This window comes from Humulus lupulus, chromosome 6 (genome assembly GCF_963169125.1).
Source record: "Humulus lupulus chromosome 6, drHumLupu1.1, whole genome shotgun sequence".
NCBI classification, from domain to species: domain Eukaryota; kingdom Viridiplantae; phylum Streptophyta; class Magnoliopsida; order Rosales; family Cannabaceae; genus Humulus; species Humulus lupulus.
Window position 1 is genome coordinate 52,984,131 of NC_084798.1, and position 15,384 is coordinate 52,999,514.

Here is a 15,384-nt window from a genome sequence, read left to right on the forward strand (position 1 = left end):
CATAATTGTAATCAACGAAAAGTGTATCTGTACGCCCTGTTTTTCCCACGGGCTATTAGCGAGCTGAGATACGGCCTGAACTGTATCTCAGCCACGTGGACATCCCAAAATCCGGAGCTGCCATCGAAAGATCCTACCTCCTCAGCTCCAGGCAGCCTAAGGGTTCGCCAAGGTTAGACTGAGTTGGACTCTGAAGGCCACAGATCGAGGGAAGCATCCAGCTCGTGGTACGAGCTAGAGTTGGAGGTTGTGACCTTTTATAAAGTCAACCACGCAAGGTAAACATGCATATATCAGACATCATGTGTCTGATATATTCCTGACTTCTCGGACACACAGCATGAACGTGCGTATTCAGACACCCACGACTGGGTTGGGCCGTGCGGCCCATTATCCCCTTACCTATTGATTTGACTACACTTATGTGTCAGGTTTAGGAATTAATCATGAATGTCACAGAGTTGACATGATAGGTAAGAAGGTCACGGGATGACCTTCTTACCAACTCTCAGGTGCCTTCTCCTATAAATATGGAGACCCTGGGAGTTACAAAGGGTTGGATTTGATTATGTAAAAAATACCCTGTAAAAGAATACCAAGCATATAGCAATAATATTGACTGGTGGAGTAGAAGGATTTTAACCTTTGAACCACCTAAAAAACGTATTTTGTGTCACCATTCCATTTCCAAGATCATTCATCTATTTCGGTTCAACATAAGCACTAATCCCTTCCTCTTTCTTTTCTTAATTACCTGTTGGCGAAGAACCGCGTCAACAGTTTGGTGCTTTCATTGAGAGCAAGCTAGATTGGTGCTGTCGCAAACATCCAACTATGGTGACCACTCGATCCAGACACAGTAACGAGATAGAGCAACATGATGGGCAGGAGGCTCATCATATCGCCATCCCCGATGAACAAATTCTTGAAGTCCAGCAGCGGCCGGGCAAACAGCCGGTGGGCCAAGATGACACTGGAAGTTCGGCGCCCCGACCACCTAATCCAAACCCAGGTTATTACACTGCGGTGGAGATGGAGAATGCTCAGCTGAGGAGTCAGCTAGCAATAGTTAATCAACAGATCAAGGATGTGTTGGCCCGACTACCCCCTCTTACAACCAACGCGAACATCAGAAAGAGGCAAGGCGAGGCTCCTAAGTCCCGCCGAGGTAATCGGTCCAGGCATAGCCGCTTGGACAGACTTCCGACAGCCAACTCTATTCCGTCATCGCACCATCGAGAGGCAAACTTCGAAGAAATGCCTAGAGCCGAACAACAGTACAACCGTTCGGTCAAAACTTCGACTCCCAGCTCCCAACCAGCCTCAAGCGCGCCCAGGAGAGCTCGAGGAAATTCCAGAAGGAGATCTGGGGAGGGCTCACAGCATCAGACCGTCCCCAACAGATGTCTTGCGCCTCGTCCAGATTGCCAGGCGCGGGACCCGCAGGTTGGCAGGGTCGAAAGGCCCCCACCTAACTTGATCCACCCTCATGGAACCAGGATCGCATCCCCGGTCAGGCATCCTCCCTCTCCAATAAGATACCCATTTCCTCCTCGGCCCATCTGAGATATTCCAGCCTACGGAAGTAGTAGGAGAAACCCGCCATCTGCAGGGCCTTCCCGACGTAGCAGGGTGTCGAGAGAAAACCCGGATCCTCACCACCAAAGGCGGACTCCGAGCCTCTCTAACAGAAGCTACTGGACCGGCAGTCGCCGGAGCGACCATTCTAGCGGAGACTTGCGTCAGCGTTTAAGTTCGGCACAAAGTCCTCAAACCACCTAGGGGGGCGACCTGCGAGATCGCCTTAACTCCCATAGAAGGGAGCCAGTAGGAGGTGACAGCCATGCTCACTCGGGGGGAGACCTGTCCGAAGTACGTAACGGAGGGAATGCCCCAAATAACCTATCTCAAGATAGGAGGGGCAATAACCCACCAAATATGTACAATGGATCCGGAGCTGTTGAACAGCCCCGGAATAACCAAGGAAATCAGGACAAAACCCTCGAGCGCCTGGCTCAGATGGAGGAGCTGATGAGGAAGCTCCTGTCGGAGAAAGAGAGGATGAATACGACTCGGGGGACGAGATGGAGCTCTTCGCCCCCAGCATAGCAGCAACGGCTTACCCACCCGGTTTCCGTATACTGCACCTGTCCAAATTCAATGGGGACGGAGATCCGTCGGATCATCTGGGGATGTTCAACACCCTGATGATGGCCCACAACATTGGCCCCGAGCTGAGGTGTCTGATATTTCCTTCCACGCTGACTGGACCAGCCAGGCAGTGGTTAAAGCAAAGCAAAAGACAGTTAATCAGCTCCTGGAAAACTTTCTCGGCTGATTTCTAAAGGGCATTCCGAGCCTCCCAGGCTTCCCGCGTCAAGGCCAACTCTCTGGCTAACGTGAGGCAGCAGCCCGACGAAACCCTGAAGGCCTACCTGAGCAGATTTGCAAACGTCACTGCTCGGGCTAGAGACGCGGATGATAGCTCCAAGCTCATGGCCTTGAGAACTGGAATCCTCGTCAGAGGGGAACTCTGGAAAGATATACAAAGAAAGGGAGTTAGCTTGGTGAACGAGTTCCTGAATAGGGCCCAGGAATGGATCAATTTGGAGGAGGCCGAAGCCTCAGCTGCAGGGACCAGCCAGGCCCCTAAGCAGCCCACTAGAGTGGGGACGGAGGTCATGGCAGTGACCCAGAACGTCACACAGAACAACCAGCTCGGTGGAGGCAAAAGAAAAGGGAATGGCGAGGGCAGCCAGCACGGCCCAAAGAAGAATATGCCCATAGACAAGTTTAATCCCATCTACGCGACTTATACAGAGCTCACCCAGTCTAGGGAGAATATCTTCCTAGCCAACTCTACTCGCCTCCCCTGGAAGAGGCCAGAGCTGTTGAAGCACCAGAAGGGGAAGAGAGACACTTCCAAGTTTTGCCGTTTTCACAACGATGTTGGCCACAATACCGATGATTGTAGGCATTTGAAAGATGAGATCGAGACTCTCATCTGAGCCGGCCCCTTGGCCCAGTACACGCGGAACAGGGTTCCAGCAAGTCGACCTGCTCCAGAAGTCCCGGTCAGTCAGCCCGGGTCTCGGGTAGATCAGGACGTCCCTCCTCCCGTGATAGGAGGAGAGATATCCACAATATCTGGAGGTCCGCATATGGCTGGCACGACCAGGGGTGCCCAGAAGAGGTACGTAAACGAACTCAAGGCGCATAATGGAGTAGAGTTCGTCTCGGAGCAACGTCTGTCAAAGCAGCAGCGATTGGAGAGACAACCGATCATTTTTACAGAAGAAGATGCGGGCCATGTCCAGTTCCCTCATAACGACCCTCTGGTCGTAGAAGTTCAGCTCGCTAATTGGAGGGTTAGGAGGGTGCTGATCGACAACGGGAGCTCGGTAAACGTCCTATTTCGGTCCACGCTGGAGAAGATGGGTTTGACTGTCGCCGAGCTGAAGGCGACCTCCATGATGCTGTATGGTTTTTCGGGAGAAGGATCAGCGGCTATAGGGACAATCGAGCTGGTAATCACCCTAGGAGAAGGACCTCGGACAGTCTCCAAACTCCTCGAGTTCATGGTCATCGACTGCTCCGCTGCGTACAACGCAATTTTGGGACGACCCACGCTCATAGCCTTTGAGGCCGTCACTTCTATTCGCCACCTCGCGATGCAATTCCCTACTTCCACGGGAATATGCACTGTCCATGGCGATCAGCTCGCTGCCAGGGAATGCTACAGCATTTCCATGAAGGGAAAATCGAAACCCGGGCAGTTAGAAATGGCCATCCAAGGTGGAGAGGAATCTCAGGAGCCCTTAGCTGATCCGGAGATTGAAAAACCTCAGAGCGCCGAAGGGGAAAATATCGTCTTAAGTGAGGATATTGACCCCCGAATAGGCGAGGACAGGTCCAAGCTCCAGGCTATAGAGGAGCTCGAGGAAATAAACATCGATCCACAAAACCCGTCACGGATGGTCAAGCTCGGGAAAAACCTCTGTAGCAAGAGGAAGGCAGAGCTGACTAAATTTCTGTAGGATAACCTGGATGTGTTTGCGTGGTCCCACGAGGATATGGTGGGAATTAGCCCGAGTGTCATCATGCACACCCTTCATCTGGATAAAAGCGTTCTGGCAAAGTCCCAGAAGCAGAGGTGCCTTGGAACAACCCGGGCTGAAGCCTTGGAGGAAGAAGTAGCCTGGCTCAAGAAATGCGGCTTTATCCGTGAAGCCAAGTTTCCGATTTGGGTTGCCAACCCCGTGCTGGTTCCGAAGCCCAACGGGAAGTGGCGGACCTGCATCGACTTCTCCGACCTGAATAAAGCCTGCCCCAAGGATTGTTTTCCATTGCCAAGGATTGACCAACTGGTGGATGCCACGGCGGGGCACGAGCTCATGTCCTTTATGGACGCGTACTCAGGCTACAATCTGATCGTTATGAATTCGGCAGACCAGAAGCACACCAGCTTCATGACCCCGACTAACGTTTATTGTTACAAGGTCATGCCATTCGGGCTGAAGAACGCCGGTGCTACATACCAAAGGTTAGTAAATAGAATGTTCGCAAACCAGATCGGGAAGAACATGGAAGTGTACGTTGATGACATGCTGGTCAAGTCAAAGACTGCCGATAACCATGTTCCCGACCTGGGAGAATGCTTCAAGATACTACAGGAGTATGGAATGAGGCTTAATCCGCAGAAGTGCACTTTTGGAGTCGCATCGGGAAAATTCCTGGGTGTCATTGTCAATACCCGAGGAATCGAGGCAAACCCCGACAAGATCAGATCGTTGCTCGAGCTTCCCTCACCCAGGTCGTGCAAGGATGTCCAAGGCCTGAAAGGAAGGGTGGCAGCCCTCAATCGGTTTATTTCAAAGTCCACCGATAAGTGCTTGCCATTCTACAACCTGCTCCGAGGAAATAAGAAGTTCGAATGGACAGAAGAGTGTGAAAGCGCTTTCCTCGACCTGAAGGCACATTTGGCCGAGCCACCCGTATTATCCAAACCAAAAGCAGGAGAACCTCTTATTCTCTACCTAGCTGTCATAGAAGATGCAGCTAGTGCCGTATTAGTCCGGGAAGAAGATCGGGTTCAGAGACCTGTCTATTACACAGCAAGAGACTTCTTGGAGCTGAATCTCGGTACCCGTTGATGGAGAAATTGGCGTTCTGCCTCATCATGGCCTCTCGAAAGCTCAGGTCGTACTTCTAGTCCCACTCAATACACGTCATGACCGATCAGCCTTTAAGGCAGGTTTTGCAAAAACCTGAAGCATCGAGACGTCTGTTAAAGTGGGCTATCGAACTCAGTCAATTCGAGATTTTGTACACCCCACGAACTGCTATAAAAATTCAGGCCCTGGCCGATTTTGTAGCAGAGTGCACAGGATTCCGGTAGGATCCTGCAGAAGACTCACCCCAGGTCACCTCGGCCCAGGCGTCGTGGAGGATCTTCGTGGATGGTTCATCCAACGAGAACAGCTCCGGAGCTGGAATCATTTTGATATCCCCTGAGGGACATAGATGCCACTTGGCGCTGAGATTCGGATTCAAAGCCTCCAACAACGAGGCCGAGTACAAAGCTTTGCTGGCCGGGCTAAGGATAGCCCAGGAGCTGAAGGCGAGCTCCGTCCAATGCTTCAGTGACTCCCAGCTCATGGTAAACCAGGTTCTGGGCGAATATCAAGCACGGGGACCCAAGATGGCTGCCTACCTAGCAAAGGTAAAAATTGAACTGACCGCGTTTGGGCGAGGCTCGATCGAGCAGATGCCTTGGGAGCAGAATGCTCATGCAGACGCTATTGCAAAGCTCGCCACCTCCGGGGAGACGGAGACCTTGGGGTTAGTGCTGATAGAATTCTTGGAGAAACCAAGTATAGAGGAAGCCAGGACGGAGGTCGAGATGATCGACGCCAGGCCGACCTGGATGACCCCCATCCTTGAGTATCTCGTCGAGGGAAAGCTACCTGAAGGGCGTAATGATGCACAGAGATTACTGTATCAAGCTCCCAGGTATACGATAATAGACGGGGTGCTATACCGGCGTGGGCACTCCCTACCTCTCCTACGATGTGTTCTTCTAGGCGAGGCAAAGGCCATCTTGCAGGAGGTGCATGAGGGTTTTTGCGGAGACCACACTGGGGGGCAAAGCTTGGATTTAAAGGTCCTGAGGCAAGGATATTACTGGCCCACTCTGTCCAAGGATTCGATCTCGTATGTCAAGAAGTGCGACATGTGCCAGCGATTCGCCAAAGTTGCCCGAGCTCCCCCAGTCGAGCTGAAGATGATCTCGTCCCCATGGCCATTTGCAGTTTGGGGGATCGACTTGGTTGGCGCCCTCCCTACTGGAAAGGGCGGGGTCCGCTACGCCATGGTGGCCATCGACTACTTTACGAAGTGGGCTGAGGCAGAACCTTTGGCAACGATAACTTCCAAAAAATTCCTTGACTTCGTGGTTAAGAGAATTATCTGCCGATTCGGGCTGCCCAAGAAAATTGTTTCCAACAATGGGACTCAGTTCGACTGCGACCTATTCACCGAGTTTTGCGAAAGGTACGGAATTGTGAAAAGTTTCTCCTCCGTGGCCTATCCTCAGGCGAATATTCAGGTCGAGGCTGTCAACAAGATGTTAAAGGCGAGCCTCAAGAAGAGACTAGACAAAGCCAAGGGGGTCTGGCCATAACAGCTCCCCCAGGTTCTCTGGGCTTATCGGACCTCGCATCGGACTCCTACGGGTCATACTCCTTTCTCACTGACCTTTGGGAGTGAGGTAGTCCTCCCCTTGGAGATTAAGGTACTTTTTCATAGGGTCCAGGCATATGACCAGGACCGCCCATTATCAGCACTTCCCTTGACTTGGTTTATGAAAGATGAGAAGATTCACAACTCCAGCTCGCCCATTATCAACAGAAAATCACTCGCTATTTCAACTCAAAAGTCAAGAAACGCGCCTTTAGCGTTGGCGACCTGGTCCTCAGGAGAGTTTTCTTGGCCGGTAAGGATCCCAAAGATGGAGTATTGGGACCGAACTGGGAAGGACCATATCAAATCATCGAGGTCATTAAAGAGGGAACTTACAAATTAGCTCAACTAGATGGAGGGGCAGTCCCACGAACTTGGAACGCCATCCATTTGAAGAAATATTATCAATGATTCCTTTGTAAGGCCTAAAAGGTCATTTTTTTATGTATTAAGCAATGAGAAGTAACTTTCCGTTTATGATTGTGCATGTTTACAAGTGTAATCTAAAGTAACCACGAAAGACCCTTTCCCAGTTACTTGGGGGGCATATGGTACCTGGATATAACCAGGTCGCCTTAAAAGGCTTAGAAGTTAATTCAAATCGATTGATCGTTGTTCTTCTTAAAGAGAACGAGATATTGATAAAAATTAACGCGAACTAAGCCGTATCCTGGATATAACCAGGTCGTAAAATTTAGAAGTTCACTTAAATCGATTGATTGCTGCTTTTCTTAAAGAGCACGAGATATTGATAAAAGTTAACACGAACTAAGTTTTCAAATTAAGTTCCTGGATATAACCAGGTCATAAAACTTAGAAGTTAACTTAAATCGATTGATTGTTGCTTTTCTTAAAGAGCACGAGATATTGATAAAAGTTAACACGAACTAAGTTTTCAAATTAAGTTCCTGGATATAACCAGGTCATAAAACTTAGAAGTTAACTTAAATCGATTGATTGTTGCTTTTCTTAAAGAGCACGAGATATTGATAAAAGTTAACACGAACTAAGTTTTCAAATTAAGTTCCTGGATATAACCAGGTCATAAAACTTAGAAGTTAACTTAAATCAATTGATTGTTGCTTTTCTTAAAGAGCATGAGATATTGATAAAAGTTAACACGAACTAAGTTTTCAAATTAAGTTCCTAGATATAACCAGGTCATAAAACTTAGAAGTTAATTTAAATCGATTGATCGTTGTTTTTCTTAAAAAGCACGAGATATCGACAAAAATTAATGCGGACTAAGTTTTTTTTAAAAAGTAACTAAAATGCATAGAGGCAAAAGGGAGTAAACCAATTTAAAGTAAAAATTAATTGTCTCAAGGTGGAAACACCTCATGCAAAAGTTACAACAAAAAATAAGAATAATAAAAGAGTGGGAGCAAAAAGGAAGGCCCTAAGCTCCGCCAGGCTGCCCCGTGGAGGTCGCCGTCTCGCCCTCCTGCTCAGTTGCGCCGGAGACTTCCCCGGCCTCGGAAGGTGCTTCTTTCTCGAGGCGAGCTTTAAACCCTTCTAGCAAGGGCTCCCAGACGTCCGCTGCCAAGAAGGAGAAGTCGCCGTCCAGGCTATAGGCCCAACAATGGTAGAATATGTTCTCCATGGCGATGCCTGAAGCTGCCTGCTCGGCCTCCAGGGCGGCCTTGGCCTCAGCCTTCGCAGTATCTAGGTCTGCCCGCGCAGCGGCGAGGGCGGCTTTGGTAGCCTCGAGTTCTTGTAGCTTGGGGTGGGCTTCTTCTAGCTTGGCCTGCGCGGCCGCCAAGGCATCCTTAGTCGTCTGCAAGGAAGTCTGGTGAGTGGCCACAGTCGCCTGATGCTCGCTCCTCATATCCTCGAGCTGGGCCTTGGTCCTAGCTATGCTCCGGTGAAGGGCAACGGCGCTTTGTAAGAGACTTGGTTGGGGTCCCGGCGATTTTCTTCAGCGTCCGCAGCTTCTTCATTTTGTGCCCAGAGGCCCCAGCTGGTGAGTTCCCCCCGGTGAACGCAGCTCGCAGACTCTTTCCTCAGGGCTGAGACATCTCTTCTATCAGAACAAAGATATGGTTTGTACACAAGTTAGCAGTCATACAAAAACAAAGGGAAAAAATGCAAAATTCAAGTATATATATGTACTAAAGGGAATCCTACCCCCCGAGCTAGAGGAAGAGTCTATGGTTACGACCATCGGCCCCGGAGCTTCTTCGGGGGAATCTAAGACAATCCCTTCTCGAGCTGGCACGGGTTCTGGATCCGAGGTTGGCTCAGAACTAGACTCTTCTACGTATTGCCTAAGTCCTGGAGATACGGTACCCTCCCGGAGTGATGGCCATGACCGAAGGTTAGTCCCATACTTCTCGAATAGGACCGACCTAAAAGCTAGGGTGTTATCTACAACTATGGTCCCCCTAGGGCAGCTACTTTCGTAATCCAACACGAGCTGGTCGACGCAGTGGAGCAGGGTTTCATCTAAGTCTAGGTCACTTCGATGGCGTTGGATGATCTGTTTGGGATTGTACCTAGCTAGCTGGGGGTTTGCAGTGGCCCTATCTAAGTTCCTAAACATGTATGGGTTACCTTGGCCAGAAGGACCTGCAGCTGCTCCGGACCGGATCCTCTCCTCGTCCGTTCTTTGGGCAACCTCCAACGCCCGCTTCTTCGTCCTCACAAGAGGCACCTTGTCCTCCTCATCTTCATCCCCCGCGACCTCCTCCACGATGATAGGCCTGGTATCGTGAGCTGGGGGAAGCGCCCGGAGCCTCCTCAGGTTCAGAGTCTGGCCTGGGAAGATCAGCTTACAGGCCACCATCATCTCGTCTGTCACGAGCTGACGATAGTCCTTTTCACTGGGGGGCAAGCCCGCTAGTGTCTCGTACTGGCTGCCGAGGATCACAGACTTTTCTGTCCTTGCGAAGATAGCTGCAGAATTAGCCTAAGTCAGAAAGGGATATAGGGGAAGCTAACCAGTACTTAACTTACGAGCTAAGGTTGAAAGGAACTTACGAGGGTGATTGAAGTAGTGCAGCTCGCAGTTTCGGAACCCCGTCGACATAAAGAATTGATCTATGAAGTCATTGGGGTGGCTGGGCAGCTCGATGACTGCAGCCGTGTTGGGGAACCGGGTTAAGTAATAAAACCCGTCACCTCGCCCCCACTACTCCGGGCTGGCCTTGAGGCAGAAGAAATACAGGATGTCCGCAGGAGTGGGGACCTCCCACTCCTGTTTTAAGAACAAGTATCTTAACCCCGCCAACAAACGATAAGAGTTGGGGGGGGGGGGGGGGAGCTGGAATGGGGCCAACCTCACGTAATTGAGGAAATTGGTGAAGTACGGAAGGCCCCCGCCTTGAAATGTTCATCGCTCCAGGCCGAGAACGCCTCATCAAGCGGCGCGCAGCTCCGCTCGCCTTCTGCGGGAGGTCGGGCAATCACGGATCCTTTCCCCAGCTCGATGTTATGGGAGAGGAATATTTTGTTTACCCTCGCCTGCTCAGTAATCTTTGAGACAATCCTCTCCGCCTCAAAGAACGCATCGGGAGCCACCTCGAGCTCCTGTTCCACTGCTGGCCCGAAGTTGGGGATCGGGGATTCAGCCATCACCTCCTTTCCTTTGTCTTGTCGGGAGGACGAGCTTCCTACAGGCTTCTTGGGAGCATTCTTCTTGGGTCCCATCTGGTCGCCTAGCGAACAAAAAGAAGAGATTTTAGAAAAAGGCGACCTAAAATGGAGAAAAATCTGTGTTTCCTTGACACGAGCTGAGGTAAGCCCAGCCCGTGGAGAATGAGACCACGCGGTTCTATGAACACGCGCCTATGCACCCAACAAATCCCCGATTGCTCAGAATTCGTGTGTCAGGAGGGTCAGGATAGAATTTTTCCTTGGAGGGAAAGTTCCAGTAGGCAAGAGAGGCAAAACCGCCTGTGAAGCGTGTCCCCTAAGCTACCCGGTTTTGCACCCAAAATACTTGATATTTTGAACAAGCCTACCAAAAATCCTACCCAGAAAATTTCCCCAGAAAGCGCACCCTATAAACCATGCTTCTAAAAGGTTTCCTACCACAAACGATACCCTAACCTGAGAGGCTTTTACCCTTCTTGCCCACAAAAAACCAACAAAACCCTGCATGTGGCTACAGTAAATATTTACCTAAGCTACAGTGAAAAATAATTTCAAAACGTGCACAGTTAGGAAACTTACAGTATGTGTTGGTTGAGAAAAGGATGAAGGGATCGCCTAGGTAGGGGCTTCATCGGAGTAGTTGATTCCAAAGCTTCAGAGGAACCCTTGCACCTGAATTTCTGGGACGCCGAAGATGGTAACCGGAAGGAAAAAAGGGGGGATTTTTTAGAGCAAGAAGAAGAGAAAATTATGGAAAATTTCAAATGAACGGGTGGCCCATGCATAAGGTGGCCACCCCTTTTATATACGTGAAGGGCCACATGAGGAGGACCGTTGGATTGCCCTGATGTGGGATCCAAGGCCCTCCACTCGAAAGACGAAACGACGGCTGAGTATAGGCTAGGCCATTACATGCGGTTCTCGGAAGACGTACTGTCACCAACCACGATGTTCCACGTATTCGGCGCCTGCGTAGAATGTGGAATATGAAGAGTTCATGGGGAAGCCTAAAAGCCCTTACTGTGGCCCTATGCGACGTCGTGTACCACGAGCAGAGGCTTGGGGGGCAGATGTACGCCCTGTTTTTCCCACGGGCTATTAGCGACCTGAGATACGGCCTGAACTGTATCTCAGCCACGTGGACATCCCCACAAACCGGAGCTGCCATCGAAAGATCCTACCTCCTCAGCTCCAGGCAGCCTAAGGATTCGCCAAGGTTAGACTGAGTTGGACTCTGAAGGCCACAGGTCGAGGGAAGCATCCAGCTTGTGGTACGAGCTAGAGTTGGAGGCTGTGACCTTTTATACAGTCAACCACGCAAGGTAAACATGCATATATCAGACATCACGTGTCTGATATATCCCTGACTTCTCGGACACGCAGCATGAGCGTGCGTATTCAGACACCCACGACTGGGTTGGGCCGTGCGGCCCATTATCCCCTTACCTATTAATTTGACCACACTTATGTGTTAGGTTTAGGAATTAATCATGAATGTCACAGAGTTGACATGATAGGTAAGAAGGTCACGAGATGACCTTCTTACCAACTCCCAGGTGCCTTCTCCTATAAATATGGAGACCCTGGGAGTTACAAAGGGTTGGATTCGATTATGTAAAAAATACCCTGTAAAAGAATACCAAGGATATAGCAATGATATTGACTGGTGGAGTAGAAGGATTTTAACCGTTGAATCACCTAAAAAACGTATTTTGTGTCACCATTCCATTTCCAAGATCATTCATCTATTTCGGTTCAACATAAGCACTAATCTCTTCTTCTTTCTTTTCTTAATTACCTGTTGGCGAAGAACCGCGTCAACAGTATCGATCACAATACTTGTATCATCACACACACTCAAAAAGACATGGAAAAAATATATATGACAGTTAGAAGCAATAAACACATGCAGAAGAATATCTTCATGTTGAAAACAAGAGAATCATAGAGTTGCAGCACAACATAGCTTGCAAACCTGAAATTTAGGATCATTGTTCTGAGCTAATGTATTAGCAAGCATACGACTTTGCTCCATAGCAGCTAAGTTTGCAACATTTACCCCTCTCACATGATCCATTGACGTCAACTGAGACTGCTCCTGTGAACAAAATTAATAGCCAATAATATTGCAATTATAAATAAATAAACCGCCTAATAATGTTTTTTGAAGTTACCTGAAAATGATATGTAAATGGTCATAAGTTTTTTAATAAAACTTTCACTGGACTTTAATAATAATAGTAAAGATTTACGATTTTTTTAAAGGACTATCATTAATTGGATTAAACATTAGCATGTTCAAAATCTTTACCAATCTAATTAAACTACCTCATAATTGTAACAGCAAATGCATAAAATAAATTTTAATTTCTAGAAATATTACTTATCATAAGTCTCTTGGATATACATTTCTCTATCGTGGCTTTTCTCTTAGTGGTTGTAGCATACTCATCATTCTATTGTAAGTTCTTAAATGATTATATCACACAAAGACATCGGCAGTCAAAAGATCTACCCCAAAACTTGAGTAATCTACAATGATGAAGAAAAATAATATAAGTCATTCACCACAGAAAAACTCAATGCATATATATGATTTTAATAAATAATGGCATTTGAATTTCAAAACCTTCGAAATCCCTATAAAGAAGAGGACAACATCAGGCAAAAGGCAATAAAATCAAAAGATATATATCTATATTAGTTCCAAAAGATTTTTCTACTTACCATTAGAGATTAGAGATTCGAGTGACCTCTATAACATCATGTAATAGAAGAGTACTGAATGATTTTTCATAAAGGTAAGTATATTACTTATATTACATATATATATATATATAATCCAAACAGAAAGAACAAGATTTTATATATTAAGCATAATAAGAACAAGACCCCATGAGATATTATTAGTTCTCCCTTTTTATTGTCATTATGGGCATCTCATTTAAAAGGCGGCGCCAGAGGGTGTTCTTTTTTTGGACTGTAGATTGAGTGATGTTGTACATCCATCAAGATATACAATAAATACAAAACAGGAAGTAAATAGAAAGATCCAAGTAACTTAGATACTTACTCAATCTTCTTTGTTGAAGGAATGCAAGTATTGGGATCAACATTTTTCTTTCCTCTGTTCCTCCTTTTCTTTGTTTTTATAACATCCCAAAGAGCTTTTTAGTTGAGGTACTTTATTCTTCCTTTTCTCAGTGGTTTATGTACGACCATTAACTTAACATGGCCCGAGAGCCTCATAATTACCTCTACCTTTAATTCAAAACACAAAATTCACACATAAGTTCTTGAATCAAAAAATTAAATAAAAAAGGCAGTGTAACAAAATTATACTCCAGAAAAGCTCGTGTATACACATCAAATACAACAAATCTATACCAACTCCAAGATAGATAAACTAAAATTATCTTGGATTAACCATGAAAAATGAGAAAAGTAATTATTTAAGAGCTAACAATTTTTAGTTCAGAAAGACTAACAGTAAATCCAGACCCAGATCGTATATTTCACCAATAAAAAACATTATGTATAAACATAGTGTAAGGTTACAGTGACACAAAGCAAAAGAAAATATTTTGCAATTTTACAAACAAATGTGATTGATTTTTTGTATTTTTACAAACAAAAAGCAGAGATTTCAATATATAATTATCACATATTAACCAATAACCTATCAAGCAAATAACAAATGGCTTAGTGAACCATGAGTTCATGACCCCAAAATCTACATTGGATTTTTTGAAGTAAGAAAAATTACCCTTTTTTTGTCTCGTCATCTTTTCCCATAAGTAGTTCCCTAACACGACTTTCTTTGTCTAGCAAGCCATTAACCCTGAATCAGTATAAGAAATTAAGTCTATGTCAAGATTCATATCATACATGAATAAACAACTCCATTTTCCATTTAGTACATTAGCTTTTACGAAACAACATCTCAGTCTGTGTATGTATGCACATATAAACAAAATAGAAAAAGAAAATGACTCATATATCACTATGTAATTGTGATTGAGTTGAATTCATGGTATGGATATGAAACATAAAAGACTTCCATTTATTCAGTTCTCTACTCTATACTTTCTGATGTGAATTTCCATTTGAAATGAGCTATTTAGCCACTACATAAATGCAAGAATAGCTTCAAAAAACATAAATAACATATATATATATAATGTAATATAAGTAATTAAACTTCCCATCCCGAAGCTTATTTGCTCCATGCATTTCCATTAAATCCTATTATTGGAAAGAGAGAACAATCAAGATCTAACAAATTTATTAAAGAAAAATAAGTAGGAAAAATTACACAAAAATATACTACATTTACTAACAGTTTGAGAACCCATACCTTCATATTCTACACCAATAAGCAACAAAAAATTATGTTAACTGTAGAGAATGATTCACAAAGCTCAACATCAATTATCACGTTCTTTTTTGCTCCAGACACCGTAAAATCAATTCAATCCCTAATTTAAACAAATAATCACAATACTATTGTTATTTAAATATACATGAGACAAAAATTGCAGAAATTGAAATTAATGGAGCAACATATTACCTCAATATTGAGAGGTGAATGGTGAGGTTGAGGAATGGGGGAGGGAGGCCAGAAAGACGACAAGGGAATGGGCGTCTAGGAAAGAAGAACAATACCCAGATCCAAAATTTATTAAAAGTCATAATCATATTCAAAAATCCGCATATAATAACTGAATTGAAGGACAAAAACCACCCAGATTCAAGAAACATATACTATGAAGGAAACCAATAAGAGTATTAAACATACACTGATTAAAATACCCCATACTAAGATTATGACTACCATAAACCAACCAACAAATAAATAAATAAAAAATCTGAGAGGAAACATACCAGACCTCACCTCCACCGTGCGCCGAGGAGAGATGATAGTGTACCGGCGTTGGCGTCGTAGAGGTGTAGTTCGTGGGTATCAGCGCTCGCATCGGTGTCGTAGAGGAGGAAGCATCGTTTGGAAGGGCGGATCGGTGAGAGAGGAGAGAGAGTGAGTCGCAGAGA

The 15,384-nt window shown here is 46.1% G+C and overlaps 1 long non-coding RNA gene across 4 annotated transcripts; it reads right to left on the reverse strand.

The window, feature by feature from the left end:
- Positions 1 to 12,160: 12,160 nt before the first annotated feature.
- On the reverse strand, positions 12,161 to 14,383 carry LOC133782173 (uncharacterized). 4 transcript variants are annotated; one of them, XR_009870357.1, is made up of 4 exons: positions 14,102 to 14,382; positions 13,409 to 13,596; positions 12,719 to 12,867; positions 12,161 to 12,427 (listed from the first exon to the last, which is right to left on the reverse strand). It is a non-coding gene; the product is annotated as an uncharacterized LOC133782173 (long non-coding RNA). The 4 variants fall into 4 exon arrangements; XR_009870355.1 differs by having other exon boundaries at positions 12,161 to 12,433; positions 12,743 to 12,867; positions 14,102 to 14,381; XR_009870354.1 differs by having other exon boundaries at positions 12,161 to 12,433; positions 14,102 to 14,381.
- Between the last annotated feature and the right edge of the window lie 1,001 nt (positions 14,384 to 15,384).